General features: G+C 54.3%; 1 protein-coding gene across 1 annotated transcript in view; it reads right to left on the bottom strand.

Moving 5' to 3' along the window:
* Positions 1-18,123, bottom strand: part of PTPRN2 (protein tyrosine phosphatase receptor type N2) — a 477,757-nt gene that overhangs the window by 164,519 nt on the left and 295,115 nt on the right. The window lies entirely within an intron of this gene.

Genomic DNA, 18,123 nt, shown 5'->3' with positions numbered 1-18,123 from the left:
GCACACATAGTCAGGCTACATACAGTCAGACTGCACACATAGTCAGACTGCACACATACAGTCAGGCTACATGCAGTCAAACTGCACACATACAGTCAGACTGCACACATACAGTCAGGCTACATAGAGTCAGGCTGCACACATACAGTCAGGCTACATGCAGTCAGACTGCACATAGACAGCCAGACTGCACACATACAGTCAGGCTACATGCATTCAGACTTCACACATACAGTCAGGCTACATACAGTCAGACTGCACACAGACAGCCAGACTGCACACATAGTCAGGCTACATACAGTCAGACTGCACACATAGACTGCACACAGTCAGGCTACATACAGACTGCACACATATAGTCAGACTGCACACATAGTCAGGCTACATACAGTCAGACTGCACACATATAGTCAGACTGCACACATACAGTCAGACTGCACACATAGTGTCAGGCTACATGCAGTCAGACTGCACACAGACAGCCAGACTGCACACATACAGTCAGACTGCACACATACAGTCAGGCTACATACTGTCAGACTGCACACATATAGTCAGACTGCACACAGACTGCACACATAGTCAGGCTACATACAGTCAGACTGCACACATACAGTCAGACTGCACACATATAGTCAGACTGCACACATACAGTCAGGCTACGTACAGTCAGACTGCACACATACAGTCAGACTGCACACATACAGTCAGACTGCACACATATAGTCAGACTGCACACATACAGTCAGACTGCACACATACAGTCAGGCTACATACAGTCAGACTACACACATACAGTCAGACTGCACACACAGTCAGGTTACATGCAGTCAGACTGCACACAGACAGCCAGACTGCACACATACAGCCAGACTGCACACATACAGTCAGGCTACGTACAGTCAGACTGCACACATACAGTCAGACTGCACACATATAGTCAGGCTACATACAGTCAGACTGCACACATACAGTCAGACTGCACACATACAGTCAGACTGCACACATATAGCCAGACTGCACACATACAGTCAGGCTACGTACAGTCAGACTGCACACATACAGTCAGGCTACATACAGTCAGACTGCACACATAAAGTCAGACTGCACACATACAGCCAGACTGCACACATACAGTCAGGCTACGTACAGTCAGACTGCACACATACAGTCAGACTGCACACATACAGTCAGGCTACATACAGTCAGACTGCACACATACAGTCAGACTGCACACATACAGTCAGGCTACATACAGTCAGACTGCACACATACAGTCAGACTGCACACACAGTCAGGCTACATGCAGTCAGACTGCACACAGACAGCCAGACTGCACACATACAGCCAGACTGCACACATACAGTCAGGCTACGTACAGTCAGACTGCACACATACAGTCAGACTGCACACATATAGTCAGGCTACATACAGTCAGACTGCACACATATAGTCAGACTGCACACATACAGTCAGACTGCACACATATAGCCAGACTGCACACATACAGTCAGGCTACATACAGTCAGACTGCACACATACAGTCAGACTGCACACATACAGCCAGACTGCACACATAGAGTCAGGCTACGTACAGTCAGACTGCACACATACAGTCAGGCTACGTACAGTCAGACTGCACACATACAGTCAGACTGCACACATACAGTCAGACTGCACACACAGTCAGGCTACATGCAGTCAGACTGCACACAGACAGCCAGACTGCACACATACAGCCAGACTGCACACATACAGTCAGGCTACGTACAGTCAGACTGCACACATACAGTCAGACTGCACACATATAGTCAGGCTACATACAGTCAGACTGCACACATATAGTCAGACTGCACACATACAGTCAGACTGCACACATATAGCCAGACTGCACACATACAGTCAGGCTACGTACAGTCAGACTGCACACATACAGTCAGGCTACATACAGTCAGACTGCACACATACAGTCAGACTGCACACATACAGTCAGACTGCACACACAGTCAGGCTACATGCAGTCAGACTGCACACAGACAGCCAGACTGCACACATACAGCCAGACTGCACACATACAGTCAGGCTACGTACAGTCAGACTGCACACATACAGTCAGACTGCACACATATAGTCAGGCTACATACAGTCAGACTGCACTCATACAGTCAGACTGCACACATACAGTCAGACTGCACACATATAGCCAGACTGCACACATACAGTCAGGCTACGTACAGTCAGACTGCACACATACAGTCAGGCTACATACAGTCAGACTGCACACATACAGTCAGACTGCACACATACAGCCAGACTGCACACATACAGGCTACGTACAGTCAGACTGCACACATACAGTCAGACTGCACACATACAGTCAGGCTACATACAGTCAGACTGCACACATACAGTCAGACTGCACACATACAGCCAGACTGCACACATACAGTCAGTCTACGTACAGTCAGACTGCACACATACAGTCAGACTGCACACATATAGTCAGGCTACATACAGTCAGACTGCACACATATAGTCAGACTGCACACATACAGTCAGACTGCACACATATAGCCAGACTGCACACATACAGTCAGGCTACGTACAGTCAGACTGCACACATACAGTCAGGCTACATACAGACTGCACACATACAGTCAGACTGCACACATACAGTCAGGCTACATACAGTCAGACTGCACACATACAGTCAGACTGCACACATACAGTCAGGCTACATACAGTCAGACTGCACACATACAGTCAGACTGCACACATATAGTCAGACTGCACACATACAGCCAGACAGCACACATACAGCCAGACTGCACACATACAGACTGCACACATACAGTCAGGCTACATACAGTCAGACTTCACACATACAGTCAGACTGCACACATATAGTCAGACTGCACACAGACTGCACACATACATCCAGACAGCACACATACAGCCAGACTGCACACATACAGTTAGACTGCACACATACAGTCAGACTGCACACAAACGGGCTATACACAGTTGGGCTGCACACCTGCAGTCAGGCCACACATAGTTGAGTGGCACACATACAGCCAGGCCACACACATACAGTCAGGCTACACACATATAGCCAGGCCACACACATACAGTCAGGCCACACACATACAGTCAGGCTACACACATACAGCCAGGCCACACACATACAGCCAGGCCACACACATACAGTTAGGCTACACACATACAGCCAGGCCACACACATACAGTCAGGCCACACACATACAGCCAGGGCACACACATACAGTCAGGCTACACACATATAGCCAGGCCACACACATACAGTCAGGCTATACACTGTCGGGATGCACACATATACAACCAAGCTGTACACATACAGCCAGACCGCACACAGTTGGGCTGCACACATACAGTCGGGCTGTACACATACAGTCGAGCTTACACAGTCAAGCTGCAAAAGATTGAACTCAGGAGACCCAGGCCCTGCACCGCCAGCATGTCTCCGGAGATGACCTGGACATGACCCCAGAGCAGCAGCGCTGCCCAACCCCTCCTGCTCTCTCTCCATTTTCAAACAGAATCCCATGTCTGCTATGTCAGCAAACATCTTTGAAGATCCACACACCGCATGTTTTACAAGTGGCAGGGCTCACCTTTGGGGCACACATGACTTCACCTTTGTTCTGTATGGGTGCTTCCGAGCAGGCCGGGACCCTCCCCATGAGCTCTGGGGCTGCCTTTCTGGTTTGCAATTAGATGTCACTCTATGCAAATCTCGTTCCTGTGCCTTACTGATGCCTTTTAATCTCGAATCTTCTGCTTTCATATCTCCCTCCCTGAACTTGTGGTGGTAATTAGGGGATGGAGCTAGATAGTCGCTCTGTGCAGGGAGCAGACAGCTCCTACATTGATGTCAAAGCACATGGTCTGAATAAGACATGATGGCTGCATCTGTGGCCCCTCCACACCAGGCCACTTGAGAGATCTTTGAATGGCACTGGCTGGTAGATTCCATCAGCAATGGGCTGGTTGGGCTCATTTTTATTTTTTCATGGAACTGACCAGGCAATTCAGCCAATAGTTGTCAAAATTGGAGTCTAGAACAGGCACAGCTGGACAGCCCAGAGGTTATTAAAAGTCGGGAGGAGGATGAAAGCGACGTGGCTCGTTCCGAGAGCTGCAGAGGGAAGGGAACCAGGGCCCTCCATTGTTAAAGGGGCAGGAGAGGAGCCGAGGGCGGGGAGAGCAGAGGGTGTGGGACATGGGACAGGAGCGCCAGGCTCCCACCGCGGGGGAGGTGCTGGTGGTGGAACGCTGTGTGTGGCTCGTGGTGATGTCGCCCTGTGAGGTCCCAGAGCTGAGTCCTCAAACTTCTTAAGCGGAATTTGTAAGATTAGACACCTGCGTCCTGGTTTCTGCAATGAGTGAGGGAGGAGGGGAGGCCGGTCACATAGGGAGCAGGTCTAGTGGCTGGATGGCTGACGAGGGACCATGTGTCCTTTCAGCCCTGTGTCTCGCTCTGATCGTCATGAGCTCCCTGCCTGGCTCCTGACTTGGTTGAGTGTGGCTTTCCTGGCCTCTGGAGCCTGCTCTCCGGCCACCTCCTCGAACCAGCCCGTGGCTCCAGGCTCGGCTTCCCCAGAGCCCACAGGGGATTTGTGGTTTCCTTCCATCTCTTCTCTCAGACACTACATAGTCTGCAGCCCAACTGGAGCCATTTTCTGGGGCTGCCATTACAAATCACCGCAAACTGGGTGGCTTAAAGCAACAGCCACTTATCCTCTCAGGGTCTGGAGGCCGCACATCTGAAATCAGAGAGGCTGTGCTCCCTCTGAAACCTGGCCGGGTGGCTCGGTTGACTGGAGCGGTGTCCCATACACCAAAAGTTCACTGGTTTGATTCCCAGTCAGTGCATATACCTCGTTTCTGGGTTTGATCCCTCCCACCTTTCCTCCCTTCCTCTCTCTAAACATATCCTTGGTGAGGATAAAAAAAAAAAAAAAGAACCATGTTCCATTCTCCGTCTCATTTTTGAAGGTAACAAAATACTATGGGATAAATGAATGAAGGTTTAATAGATACCCGGGCAAAAAAGAGCCCAGGCTGTCTCATCCAACATAAAATGCTTTTTTTCACCATCTAGTATCCACCCACCCACCCACCCATCCATCCATTACCCATCATCCTCCATTATCTATTCATAATCTAGTCATTATCCATCCATCTATCCACCCACCCATCCATCTATCCATCCATCACCCATCATCCTCCATTATCTATTCATAATCTACCCAACATCCATCCATCCATTCATCCATCCATCCATTCATCATCCATCCATCCATCCACCCATCATCCATCATCCTCCATATCTATTCATAATCTATCCATCATCCATACATCCATACATCCATCCACCATCCTCCATCATTCATCTATCCACCCAGCATTTACCTGTCCATCCATCCATCCATCCATCCATCCGCCTATTTACCTATCCATCCATTCACCCATCCGTCATCCATCCATCCATCCATCCATCATCCATACATATGTCCATCCATCTATCTACCCATCATTCATCCATCCATCATCCATCTATCCATCCATCCATCCATCCATCCATCTGTCATTGCACTGGATGCTCAAGATACAAAGACATCTGAGACAAACAGGATTCCTATGTTGGTGGAGAATAAATATTCCACCTGGAGGAGTTATTAAGTATCATCCACCCAGTGTTCCCATCTCAGACATGAGGAAATTGATGCAAGCAGGAGTCAGTGACTAGTTCAAAATTATCAGGGAGTTAACAGTGAGGCCAGGCCTCCCAACAACTTATCCACCATTCTTGCCACAACACCAGTCATTTTCAGACTAGGCTCCATGTAGCATAAAATTAAGATTAATAAAGGCCTTTCAAATAAAGATTACAGACCTCCCAAGACCCCCTAAGCACACTACTGCATGCAATTAAACATTATTAAGTATTGACTTTCAAAATGAGTGTGAGGAAGTCAAAGCTCTGATTTCCCCCTTGATGCCAAGATGATTTTGAATTGAAATATCCAGTTGTTCCTACAAACATTTCCTGGTGCCTCCACTTTGCCAGGCCCCCAAATTAGCACTCAGTGTGCCGGCTGGGCCACCCAGCATGGCCCCTTGACATGCGGGAGGTATGCAAAAGCCTCTGCTGGGAGGGAAGGCCCTGGGCCCATGGACTCGGAGCCTCTCACTTTGTCACTTTTTCTATAGAATCCTGCGAAGTATTTCACTTGAAAAGAGTGTTCCATGGCTCTACACTTAGTGCCAAAGTAAGTAAAAAGTTTACGTGTTCCTTTGATGAGTAGACACATGTCATAAACCTAGATGATGGCTCTGGGTATGGGATAAACTCAGAAAAGGAGCGTGGAGAGGGGGGACAGCCCTGCTCTCTAGCCAGCCTTCCGCCTGCTGGCACTCCCTCCTCTGGTCCCCTGAGTGGCGCCATCTGCCCACGGTAGAGCCTCTGAGTGGGTACCTTCAAGAACACCTCACAGCCGGTCTCCGTGAGGCTCTGCAGATGGATGGCTGATGTTCCAGACGGGGACAGGCCAGCCTGGACTCTGAGATGCTAAGAATGTCCCGACCTGGGCATCCATACTCTCAGTCACCCTTCTATGACTCCCCTGCTACTGATCCCCACAGTCCCCCTCAGCTGCTCCCGCTCATACACACATGCACACACATGCTCAGGCACACACATGCTTACACACTCACAGGCTCACCACAACACACGTACGTGCTGAAATACAACACATGCTCACAGGCTCACCTGCATACACACATTCATGGGCACATGCACACAGGCATACACACACAGGCTCATGCACACACAGGCTCAAGTGCTCACACAAGATCACATGCGTACACTGTGAGCACACACATGCACACTGGCAGACAGGCGTCCTAGGGGGCCCATTGGCTGCAGGTACTACAGCAGCAGGTGGGAAACACCTTTCGGAGAACCTTGCTCCAGGTTGCAGTCATCTTCCTGATGTGGGAGAGAACATTCCAATTCCGGTGTGACTTAGGAAACAGTCACGGCTAATCCTGTCACTGAAGTCTGGGGAGCAGGATCCTGGAGTGCAGGTCACCCAGGGACTTAGGCGTCTGTGTCTCCTCTTCTTGCCCATTCCCACCCATCCTTTAAATCCCAGCAAATTCCTGACAATCCTGGTCGGAGGAGACACCCTAATTTAGGATCCCATGAGCTCTGGAGAAGATGTAAGTGTGACCCCTAGTGGCTACAGCGGACACAGCAATCTTGGCCATGTGTCCTGCCTGAGGTCAGGAGGTGCCCTCTGAGCGGGTCCCCAGGAAGGAGGGCACAGCTACTCTGGGGCCTGGTTGGGGACCAGCTGTAGTGTTCAGCCAGGGGTCTTGCTGGGGGTCTGGCTGGGGGCCCATCAGGGGGTCTGGCTGGGGGCCTATCAGGGGGTCTGGCTGGGGGTCTATCAGGGGGTCTGGCTGGGGGTCCATTGGGGCTTCCAGCTGGATCAGGCCAGCTTCGCTGAGCTAGTTCTCTGGCTGGCTCTGCTCAAGCTCCTCGACAAGGGTCAGAATTTACGACCCTGATTCCTGAACAGGAGCTCCCACCGCCACCGTCCCTGCTCCTGCCTGTGGGACCTTTCATTCATCACTCCCCTGACGGAGACCCCGGGAATGAAGGCCCGAGGGAGTCAAGTCCTTCTTTGTCTCTTTGTGTAGAAAATGCCAATCACACTGCATCTTCTCTGTGCCGAGGTCTCTCAGGTGCCACAGTCGCGCCAACCCTGGAGACTGCACCCGTCTCAGCACCAGGGAGATGGTGCTCTCAGGTCGTGGTCCAGGATGGATGCCGTCACCAGGGAGATGGCTCTCAGGTCGTGGTCCAGGATGGATGCCGTCACCAGGGAGATGGTGCTCTCAGGTCATGGTCCAGGATGGACGCCGTCACCAGGGAGATGGCGCTCAGGTCATGGTCCAGGATGGATGCCGTCACCAGGGAGATGGCGCTCAGGTCATGGTCCAGGATGGATGCCGTCACCAGGGAGATGGTGCTCTCAGGTCATGGTCCAGGATGGACGCCGTCACCAGGGAGATGGCGCTCAGGTCGTGGTCCAGGATGGATGCCGTCACCAGGGAGATGGCGCTCAGGTCATGGTCCAGGATGGACGCCGTCACCAGGGAGATGGCGCTCAGGTCATGGTCCAGGATGGACGCCGTCACCAGGGAGATGGCGCTCAGGTCATGGTCCAGGATGGACGCCGTCACCAGGGAGATGGCGCTCAGGTCATGGTCCAGGATGGACGCCGTCACCAGGGAGATGGCGCTCAGGTCATGGTCCAGGATGGACGCCGTCACCAGGGAGATGGCACTCTTGGGTATGGTCCAGGATGGACGCTGTCACCAGGAGATGGTGCTCCAGTCGTGGTCCAGGCCCTCGTCCTCTGGTCCCTCACCCTGCCTACTGCCCCTGAGTGGCTGCCTGGGCCTCTTCCCCTGGAGAAGCTGTTCTGCGTCTGCCACTGGGAGCAGGGCCACGGCGGGTGGGGAAACTCTTTGCAGAAACCCAGAAACGTGGGCAAGTTAGCAAGTTCCCAAAAAGACCACCTTGGAGGCCACAGGAAACCCTCCCTCAGGCTCAGAGCCCATTCCTCACTCCACAGGGACGTTCCCTGGAGCTCACCAGCCTGGAGCCCGCTGTGGACACAGCCCAGCATGAGATCGGATCCAAGTTCCCACCCTTCTCCCTGGTGAAGCAAGAAAGTCTCTGAGCGTCTGACGGACAGGCAGCTGGAGGAAAGGCAATGTCAGGGAGGTGAGGGGTAATTTTGTGTCACCATGACTGGGCCCACGTGGCTGGTGAGCATCATTTCTGGGGGTGTCTGTGGTGTTTCTGGAATCCACAGACAAGTGAGGAGGGTCACCCTCCCATGGTGGGCCTCGGCGACCTGCTGAGCAGAAGAGAAAGGTGTGGGGCGCTCTCTGCTGATCTGGGCCGTGCACCTTCTCTTTCTTGGCCATCAGGGCGCTGAGTGCTTGGTCTTCTGACTCGGGTTGGGGCCCGTCGGCTTCCTGGTTTCTCAGCCTTTGGGTTTGAACTTGAACTTGCACTACAGCTTCCCAGGCCGCCAGCCTGCAGAGGGCAGCCCGTGGGCCATCTCAGCCGCCAAGGCCCTGTGGTCTCCGCCGTTTCTGCACCCTCTGGGCGCGGCCGCCCTCGGGAGCCCTGGCGCAGCACCGGGATGAGGGCCCAGAGCCTGATGGCTGGTTCAGGGTTCGCTCCTTTTACTGCACGTGCACTGGAGACCCCAGGCCCCGGAGGGCAGCAGAGGCGGGGTCAAAGGGCAGGTGCAGTGCAGCGCACAGAGCAATTCTCCCAGGTCTCACCGGGCAGAGGGACAGCGGTCAGGGCCCAGAGAGGACAGCGGCCGAGGGATGCGCCAGCCGGCCTGCAGGACTGTCTCCTCCCAACAGACACGCTAGCTCCGCCTCTGCGCGGGCGCCTGCCTCCTGCCTCTGTCCCTTGTCTCAGCACTGCCCGGCGCCGCCCGGAGGGAGGAGGTGTCTCTGGGCCCGGTATCAAATGGGAGGGCTGGCTGGTGCAGAGACGTGGGCAGGAGGGTGTGGCCTCAGCGCCAGCCCCAGCCACACATGCTGAGCGTGCGCGTGAGCACAATGCGCAGGGGAGGAACGCCAGGCCCGCCCCGTTTCTCTGGCCTTCAGCCCCCGCCGGACCAGAGGAGCCGGGAGAGGGTTTCTATCCAGAAAGCTTTGTCTTCAGAAAGCAAATATTTCCAGGTGCTTTTCCAAAATGACCAGACCATCCCATAATGAGCGCCATGGTGTTGGGGATAAAGTGATGGACAGAAGGCCACACCTGCACATGCGCGGCAGTGTAAGTGTCCTGCTCAGACATAGCAGCGGACGGACAGGATGTGTCTGCAGGGAGGCCACGCCGCGGTGCCGTGGCTGGTGTGCGGCTGCTGCACTTGGTCCTTTGCGGGCCAGGGACGAGCAGGTCTTGTTTTTGCTCTCAGGGAATTTGTATGTGTAGCCAGAGGAGGCTCCACTCCCCTTGGCAGCCTGCAGGCCCTGAGCACCGAGGGGATTCTCAAGACCTGGAACTTCCATGCCCTAAGGACAGCACCTGGATGGGCCTCCTGCACCTGTTTACGAATGAGTGGCCGTGGAGCTGTGTCTCAAACGCCTGCTGATGTGAAGGGAAAGTACAGCCTTCAAGAAATAGGAACACACACACACAAGCACCCATGCACACATGGATGCACACTTGCACACACATGCATACACATTCGGGCACACACATACATGCTCACACATGCACACACTCACATGCACATGGACGTACAAACACATACTCATAAGCATGTACACACATGGATGCACACATACAGATGCACACCTGGACGTGTAAACACACGTACACATATATACACAATGCACATGTACATACATACACACGTGTACATATACACATGTTATATATACACACATACACAACATGGATGCACACACAGAAATAGGAACATCTTGCCTTCATCATCTTTTCTTTCTAAAATCATACATATTTCATTAAGCTTCATGCAGAGTATCTTTTGATTTATGGTAATTGTCAACAAAATGAGAAACACAGATGATTTTAACTCTGCAGGAGCTAGGAGTTAACTGGCATGAAATGATGTTGTTTTTCCATTTAAAAAAAGCAGGGCCCCAAATGCTCCATCCCGTGAAACGCTTAGGACACTGAGTGAAGTGAGGGGTATCTTCCCACATCTGGGAGCTTGTCACCTGGGGTGGCCAGGACGACATCTGAGGGGACACCCGGCCGCGGCCTGAGGCCCGTGAGACTAATTTCCATATCCAACCCGATTTAGATGAAACATCTTGGGTGGAAAGGAAAAAAGCCGGCGCATCAATAGCCCCTTGATTAGATTTTCATCTCCTGAGCAGACAAATATGAATATTTATTACCAGGAAGGCCGGCTTTCCTCTTCCCATCGCTCTGATCTTGAATATTTTCCGCTGCTAATTTTTATGAAAATTTGGGCAACATACTATTTTCACATAAACTGACAGTTCTTGAGATAATCCTGTTATTGTCTGGTTGAAAATTATGGCTTCCGCTTATTCATGTGTTAACGAGGGATTAAATATTGTTTTTCATCCCCATAATCTGGGATGGGATGGAAATTAAAAATTGAACATTGTCTATTCGCAGGGCTTTGAGGGCCAGCATTTGCCTGCATTCGCTTAGAGGTGATCTGTGAATCAGCAGTTCAACAGTCAGTCCTTTCTATGCTGCTGTGGGCGGACGCTTCTAAAATAAATGTATTAGCCCACCTGCCCCACCAAGATGAAAAGGCTCCCTCACAAGTAAGCTGCAGAGAAACACACAACCCTTTGCCAAGCAATAAAATCGCAACACCATTTATGTTGTTTTAATGCCAAGGATTTTTCTAGGGACCCCACGCTACAGGCCATCACCTCCCATTGCCAGAGGAGCTGGCTCACCCCCCCCCCCCACACACACACACAGCCATTCAAGGGGATCTGGTCAGCGGCCACGGCCCACCTCCCTGCTCCTTGGACGGCCAGGGCCTTTCACCTGAACATGGTGTGTAATTTTTACTTTATTGCAGATCAAACCATGGATTTGATGGTCTTTTGGACAAAACGGTCCCGTTATGCTTCTACAGCTGTACACTAAGTTTTATGTTTCTGTTTGCTTGTTCGTTTTTTATCTCCTTGGATGGCCTGATAGAGCTTCTCACTTTCCCACTTGTCGTCTGACAGAGTGTATTTCTGAGAAGGTGGCTGTCCACGCACTGTCTCCTGGAGCCGATGGTAGAGGAGCCTTAGAGGAGGCACTGACAGGCAGGCCTCACGAGATCGGTGCTGTGGGCTGCCTGTGTCCCCCAAATCCGTATGCTGCAGTGCAAGCTGCCAGCACCTCAAAATGCAAAACTGTCTTTTGGAGATGGGGCCTGTTAAAAATATTTACTTATTTGTTTATTTAATCCTCACCTGAGAATATGTTTCCCAATGCTTTTTAAAGAGAGTGGAAGGGAGAGAGGGAGGGACATCAATGTGAGAGAGACATAGTGATTGGTTGCCTCCGTATGCACCCCAAACGGGGGCTGGGGGTCAAACCTGCAGTCCATGGGCGTGCAGCCACCACTCTAACCACTGAGCGCACAGGCCGGGGCCGAGCTCGGGCCTTTGCAGAGGTGATTACTCTGATGAGGTTGCCAGGTGGGCCTGATCCAATGCGGACCAGGCAGAGGGTGGCTGTCTGAGGCCCAGGAGAGAGGCCTGGGAGGAATGAGCCACCCACCCGGACGCCCAGCCTCCAGGCTGCGAGGGGCATGTCCGCTGCGAGCCCTGTCTGCTGTCCCTGGGAGGAGGCGTAGGAAACGAGCGCGTGCAGTGGGCCCTGGCTCTCGTAGATGTGATGTCATGAACGAGCCCGCCCCAGAACTCACAGGGTCCCTGTTTTCCCCTCTTATGCACAGTCCATGTCTAACGCACTGTTTCATCTATAAACAACACTTTAAAAGCAAAAAGGACATGACGTGCAAATGACCATTTCACAAAGGAAATGAAATGTACAGTAAAAGGAAAAGTTTACGTACACACTACCAGCCGTGGGCAAACTACGGCCCGCGGGCCGGATCCGGCCCGTTTGAAATGAATAAAACTAAAAAAAAAAAAGACCGTACCCTTTTCTGTAATGATGTTTACTTTGAATTTATATTAGTTCACACAAACACTCCGTCCATGCTTTTGTTCCGGCCCTCCGGTCCAGTTTAAGAACCCATTGTGGCCCTCGAGTCAGAAAGTCTGCCCACCCCTGCGTGACTAGACCTTACCTTTAATGCTAGAGCTGCTGATGGCTGAGTCTGGAGCGGAGGGACAGGAGCGGGGGCGCCGGGGGTGGGAGGACAGGGGTGGGGGTGGGGCAGCAGGGATGGGGCCAGGGGCACGGAGGCACGGGGGGGATGTTATTGTTCGGAAGGGAGTCCCGTCCATAAAAGCGCCAGGTAGCTGTTCGTCTGCGGTTCTTTCTCTCCTTTGTCTCTTTGCTCCACTAGAACCTGCCTCAGCTCCCTGAGCCCGCCCGTGAGGCTGCCGCCCGCGCTGTAACACCGGCCCACGTGAAACACTGCGCCGAGGCCCACAGGTGACGCGCACGGTTCGCTGCTTCTCTGTCGGGGACCTTCTCGGGGAACAGCCGCAGCACACGTCCCTGGGCCGCCGGCCCGGTGAGCTGACTCACACGCGCCCCTTCTCCTTTGCTTACGGCCTGCGAGGCTGTGACTGACCACACAGGCTCAGCACGAGAGGACTCTCTGGTTGAGAACCGGAGCTTCATTCGACAACCAAGACACTTTCCGTGAACAACTTGGAGGAGAATGGCTTCCGGTGGGAGACGCGGGGACCCAGGGCGGACTTTGCACGCCAGTCACCCCAGGTGAGCCCTTTCCTGTGAGCGCAGGGCTGTGCCTGGTGCCACCCAGGAGAGAGTCCGATATTTTAGTGCAGCATTAATTCTGAGAGCTTGTGAAGGGGAGAAAGTTATTTCTTAAAAATATTCCTTTTGCTTTCTGCTCTCAAAAACCCTGGTGCTGCCATCCAATGGTTTGTACCCACAGAAGCCTCATCAGCCATGTAACTAGGTCCTCTTCTCAGACACAGGGTGCAGCTCCGTGTCTGCAAGCTGACCTCAGCAGCTCGCGCCCCCCCGCCCGGGAGCAGGTGCCGTCGCATGGGCAAAGGGGGCTCCCGCTGCAGGCGGTTCCGAGGCGCCCCTGATCTGGGATTACAAAGTGTGCTCTGAAACAGGAAGTGCGGTCGGACCTGGAGGACACACCCCAGGCGTGGGCTTGTCCACCTTTAGTCTCTGGGGACGGGAGGTCCTGTTCCTGGGCTGGCCCTGCCTGGGTCCCCCGGCCCCCGGCTGCACCCACCACCTGGAGCCAGTCCCACTCCAGTGACGGGAGCCTCCATGAGGCAGAGCTCACGGCCTTTCTCTCTCCAAAGCCTGCGTGGGGCAGTTTAGGGCGAGGGCACGGCCCGAGCTGGACGCCCGCTCCGTCACTCAGCCTCTCGTGTGTGTCCTGGTCTGCGACTGCGTCTGCCTCACGGGGGCCAGGCCGGCCCTGGCTGGTTCAGAAGCGCATGCCCTCCGCGCTCCTCACCCCCAGCCATTCCCGGTCGTAGGGCCGAAGAGCTGGAAGAGGCGTCTGGAGCGCCCCCCAGCCCGCAGCCGCCGGCTCTGTGGGCGGCGGGAACCAGCTCACTGTGCTGGGACGTCCCTCGGGTCCTCGGGCACCACCCAGTCCCAGGCAGGCGCAGCCGGGCCGGAGGGAGGCATGCCTGCTGCGTGTTTCTGTAAACTACCGGGGAAGATGCGAGGAAGGGCTGGGCGGGCAGGGGTGCAGACATCACGTTTCATTTTACGTGGCCATTTATTCTGATGCTGAATAAGATGGAACTTGTCACTATAGCAACTGCTGCCTCCCACAGAGCCCTCCTGCCTGCCAGTCACAGAAAGGTATTGCACAGAGACCCCAGCCACGTGGCGCGGGCCTCACTCAGTGTCTCCCAATAAAGTCACGGTCGCGGCGTGGCGAGGCAGTTCATCACAGCCAACATACTTGGTGTGATTTTCTTCACTTTTGAGAAACAGGAAAACAGAGTGACACCCCTCCAGCGAAGGTCAGAAGTGACCCAGGGTCTCAGTGACCCTGGCCTGCCTTCCCCATGGGAGACGTCGGTGGGTGAGCATAGAACCTTCCAGGGTGGCGGCTGTAAATATTTTAACGCAGCTCCACGCAGATTTGCCTCTTAAAGCACAGGAACCAGCTTCCCTTAGGTGCATGTTCTGCGTTTAGGAGAAACAGGTTCAGTTTTGTCCGTCAAGAAATGCAGGTTGGAGTACAATAAAGGTGACTGCGCAACGCACAGGGAGGGGAAGTGGGTCTGCCCAGACTGCAGAGCCCACAGCGCAGAGCCCACAGTGCAGAGCCCACGGCATGGAGCCCACGTGTGAAGCCCACAGCATGGAGCCCACGGTGCGGAGGGAGGGGCTAGGACAGAGCAGGCGGCTCTTCTGTCTTCGGAGCTGGCCGAGGCCGCCAGGTCCCTGGATGGGCCCTGGGTGGGGTGCCGTCAGCGTCTTGAACTGGGGGCCACCTGGGATGCATCCAATGTGCCTGTTTCTGGGAAGCTGTCCCATGGTTTCCTGGGCATCAGGGGATCTGTGCCTGCTGGTGTCCTGTGCTGCCGTGGGAGCACCCAGGGGTGGCACAGAGGGTCCTGGGTGTGACCAGGGAGGTGCCCGTCCCGCAGCTCCTTCTCCACAGGTTTCCAGGCCCTTGTGGGCACATCCCATGGCGTCACCTTGTCTCATTCCATCTCCCGCCACCTTCTGGCCCAGAGCTGCCCTCCGCCGCTGTCCACTCTCCGTCCACACCCAGCTCCAGCTCCTCAGCTCCCGGATGGGCCGCGGGTCTAAGGTCCAGGGATCTTTGGTCACTTACACGTCTGCCGGTGCCCTTCAGGCCGGAAATCAGAGCCCGCTGAGGTGACTGCGGGTGTTCTCTCAGGGACAGGGCAGTTCAGGGGAGGGAGGAGATGGCTCTGCCCACTGGGCCGGGGCTCCCACCCAGGGCGGGGTTCCTCTCACATCCTCAGTGTGTCAACCTGAATATGTGCTGATTTACTTTGGTTGCACGATTTTTATTAAAAGTGGCATTAAAGATAAATAACAGACCGCACACGCCGATCGCCCCGTCACGGGCACGAGCCCTGGGGGTGCTGTGGGCAGTGTTCACAGCACACCCACCGCGCTCACAGCCTCCTGTGAGTCTATAAGGATTTCAAAATGAAAAGGTAAAGAATATGCTCAAGAAAATATTAGAAAAGGAGAGAACTTGCTTTGGCCTCCCCCCACCCCCCCAGGACCAGCCTCAGGTCTGGGCGTGGTGACTGAGCCTCATCGCTGTGGACAGTTTCCGTGGCTGCCTTTGCCATTATGGTTCAGACGTCTTTCTTTATAGTTTATTGTTTTGTTGATTTTAGAGAGGGGAAGGGAGAGAGAGAAGCATCAATGTGGGAGAGAAACATTGCACACACCTGACAGGGGACTGAACCTGCCACCTGGAATGTGCCCTGGCCAGGGCCTCATCCGACTTTTACCAGAATCATTGAATTCCGTTTATTTGGCTAATACAATGTGATTAGTTACCTTACTATGCTTTTACATTTAGATCAGTTTGGGCTTTTCCCAAAGCTGCGTTTTTCCCATTCTCTTGCCTGGTGAACCTTGAGATAAACTTCTGGGAGTGTGACATTGAGTGGGAGGGCGAGATGTGTTTTTAAAGCTATGGAGGCTGCCGCCAGCCGCTGGTTAAAAGTAGGTCTTCATTACAGAAATCCCAGCTGTCCCCATGGAGGCCCCGGGGGTTCGGGCAGGTCGCAGGCCACCAGCACCATTTGAGCCGGGCTACCTGTCTCAGCCAACTTTGTGGGAGTCCCGGTCAGGGGGCCATCACTGCCCACACTCCCTGCGCACCAACCGGGCCCATGCCTGCGTGAAAGCCGTTCTTGTCGGCAAAGCGCCAAATCCCGGATTCCGGTTCTGACAGGAGCCATGTACGCTCTCAGCATCTTCCCACAGACAGGAGAGGACCACGTGGGGCCCGGCAGGAAACGGAGCTGTGCCCAGGCATCCACTAGGACCCGCCCCCGCCCCTCATTCCCATGGTGCCCGTGGCACGGAGCCACACTGCCCACCGCCACGCACATCGCATGACAAATTCACACAGACCTGAGGGTAGCGTGTGAGCACAGATTGGACATTTTAGGGCAGCAGTTCTCAACCTGTGGGTCGCGACCCTTTCACAGCGGTCGCCTAAGACCAATGGAAAACACATATATAATTACATATTGTTTTTGTGATTAATCACTATGCTTTCATTATGTTCAATTTGTAACGATGACATTGGGGGTCACCACAACAAAGGGTCGCGGCGTTAGGAAGGTTGAGAACCACTGCTCGAGCCCCTGAGAAGCAGGGGAGCTCCTTTCCAGCCAGAAGAGGCCCTCCCGGTTCAGCTGCCAGATGGGTTCCTCTCTACCCCCTGCCAGTCCTGCCCTTCCCTGGCAGGGCCAGCCTCACATCCAGACACACTCCTAGCCTGCCCTGGACACCAGAAATATCTGTGCTGTGGAAACAGCCCTTCCGTGGGCACCGGCGGTCCCGGGGCCCCTTCCCTCCCACCTCCTCTGACGGGTTCTGTCAGTCCCCGCTGTCACAGGAGCACAAGCGGCAGGCGCCGTGCTTGCTCGAGAGCCGCCCCTGCACGCCTGCTCCCCGTCAGGGCGGAGCTGCTGGTCGTGAAAACGGCCAGTTACACAGGCTCTCGTGTGGGAGCAGGACTTGTGGCTGCGGGGAGATTTCCCCCAAGAAAGTGGCGGGTCTCAGCCATCAGCAGGAGCCCTCATGGCAGCTGCTCGATGGCCAATTGTCCGAGACGGCGAGGCCATGAAATCTAGTTTCTACAGCGACGGCAAAGGCCGGTTTGGTCCACGCGGACTCAGAGTGGCCACACCCCTTCTAAGAGGGAGCAGCGCTGTTCCGTCTGCAGTCAGTTCAGCTGCCTGGAGACCAGGACGCGCCCCGCGGGCCTCGGGCGCTGTCAGCTGCACTTGCTGACCCAGTGTCAGGTCAAGCGCCTCCTTCCGATACCAGCGGAGCGCGCCTGGCCGGAGCTGCCCGGACTCACATCCTACTGTGGAAGCGCGGCCCTGTAGTGCCTCCCCACAGACACATCCCAAAATGGCTGAGATACAGTACCCCCCCCGCCCCCGCCCCGAGGGAAGGGCACCTCCCCGGCCCACTAGTGCACAGTGGACGAAGCAAGGAGGTATGCGTGTTCTGACGGTTTCACTGTTTCTCTTACTCACGACTGCTTCCTCAGAGGCCACCAAAACAGTCACATTAGCCGGCACCGGCACCGGCACCAGCATCTCAACCATCGGACGGCTCACCTGGCACCAGCCAGCCAGCCGCCC

The sequence above is a fragment of the Myotis nattereri genome (genome assembly GCF_964212035.1).
Source record: "Myotis nattereri genome assembly, chromosome: 11".
NCBI lineage: Eukaryota > Metazoa > Chordata > Mammalia > Chiroptera > Vespertilionidae > Myotis > Myotis nattereri.
Note: the sequence above shows the minus strand (reverse complement) of the source record. Positions and strands in the feature narration are given on the sequence as shown.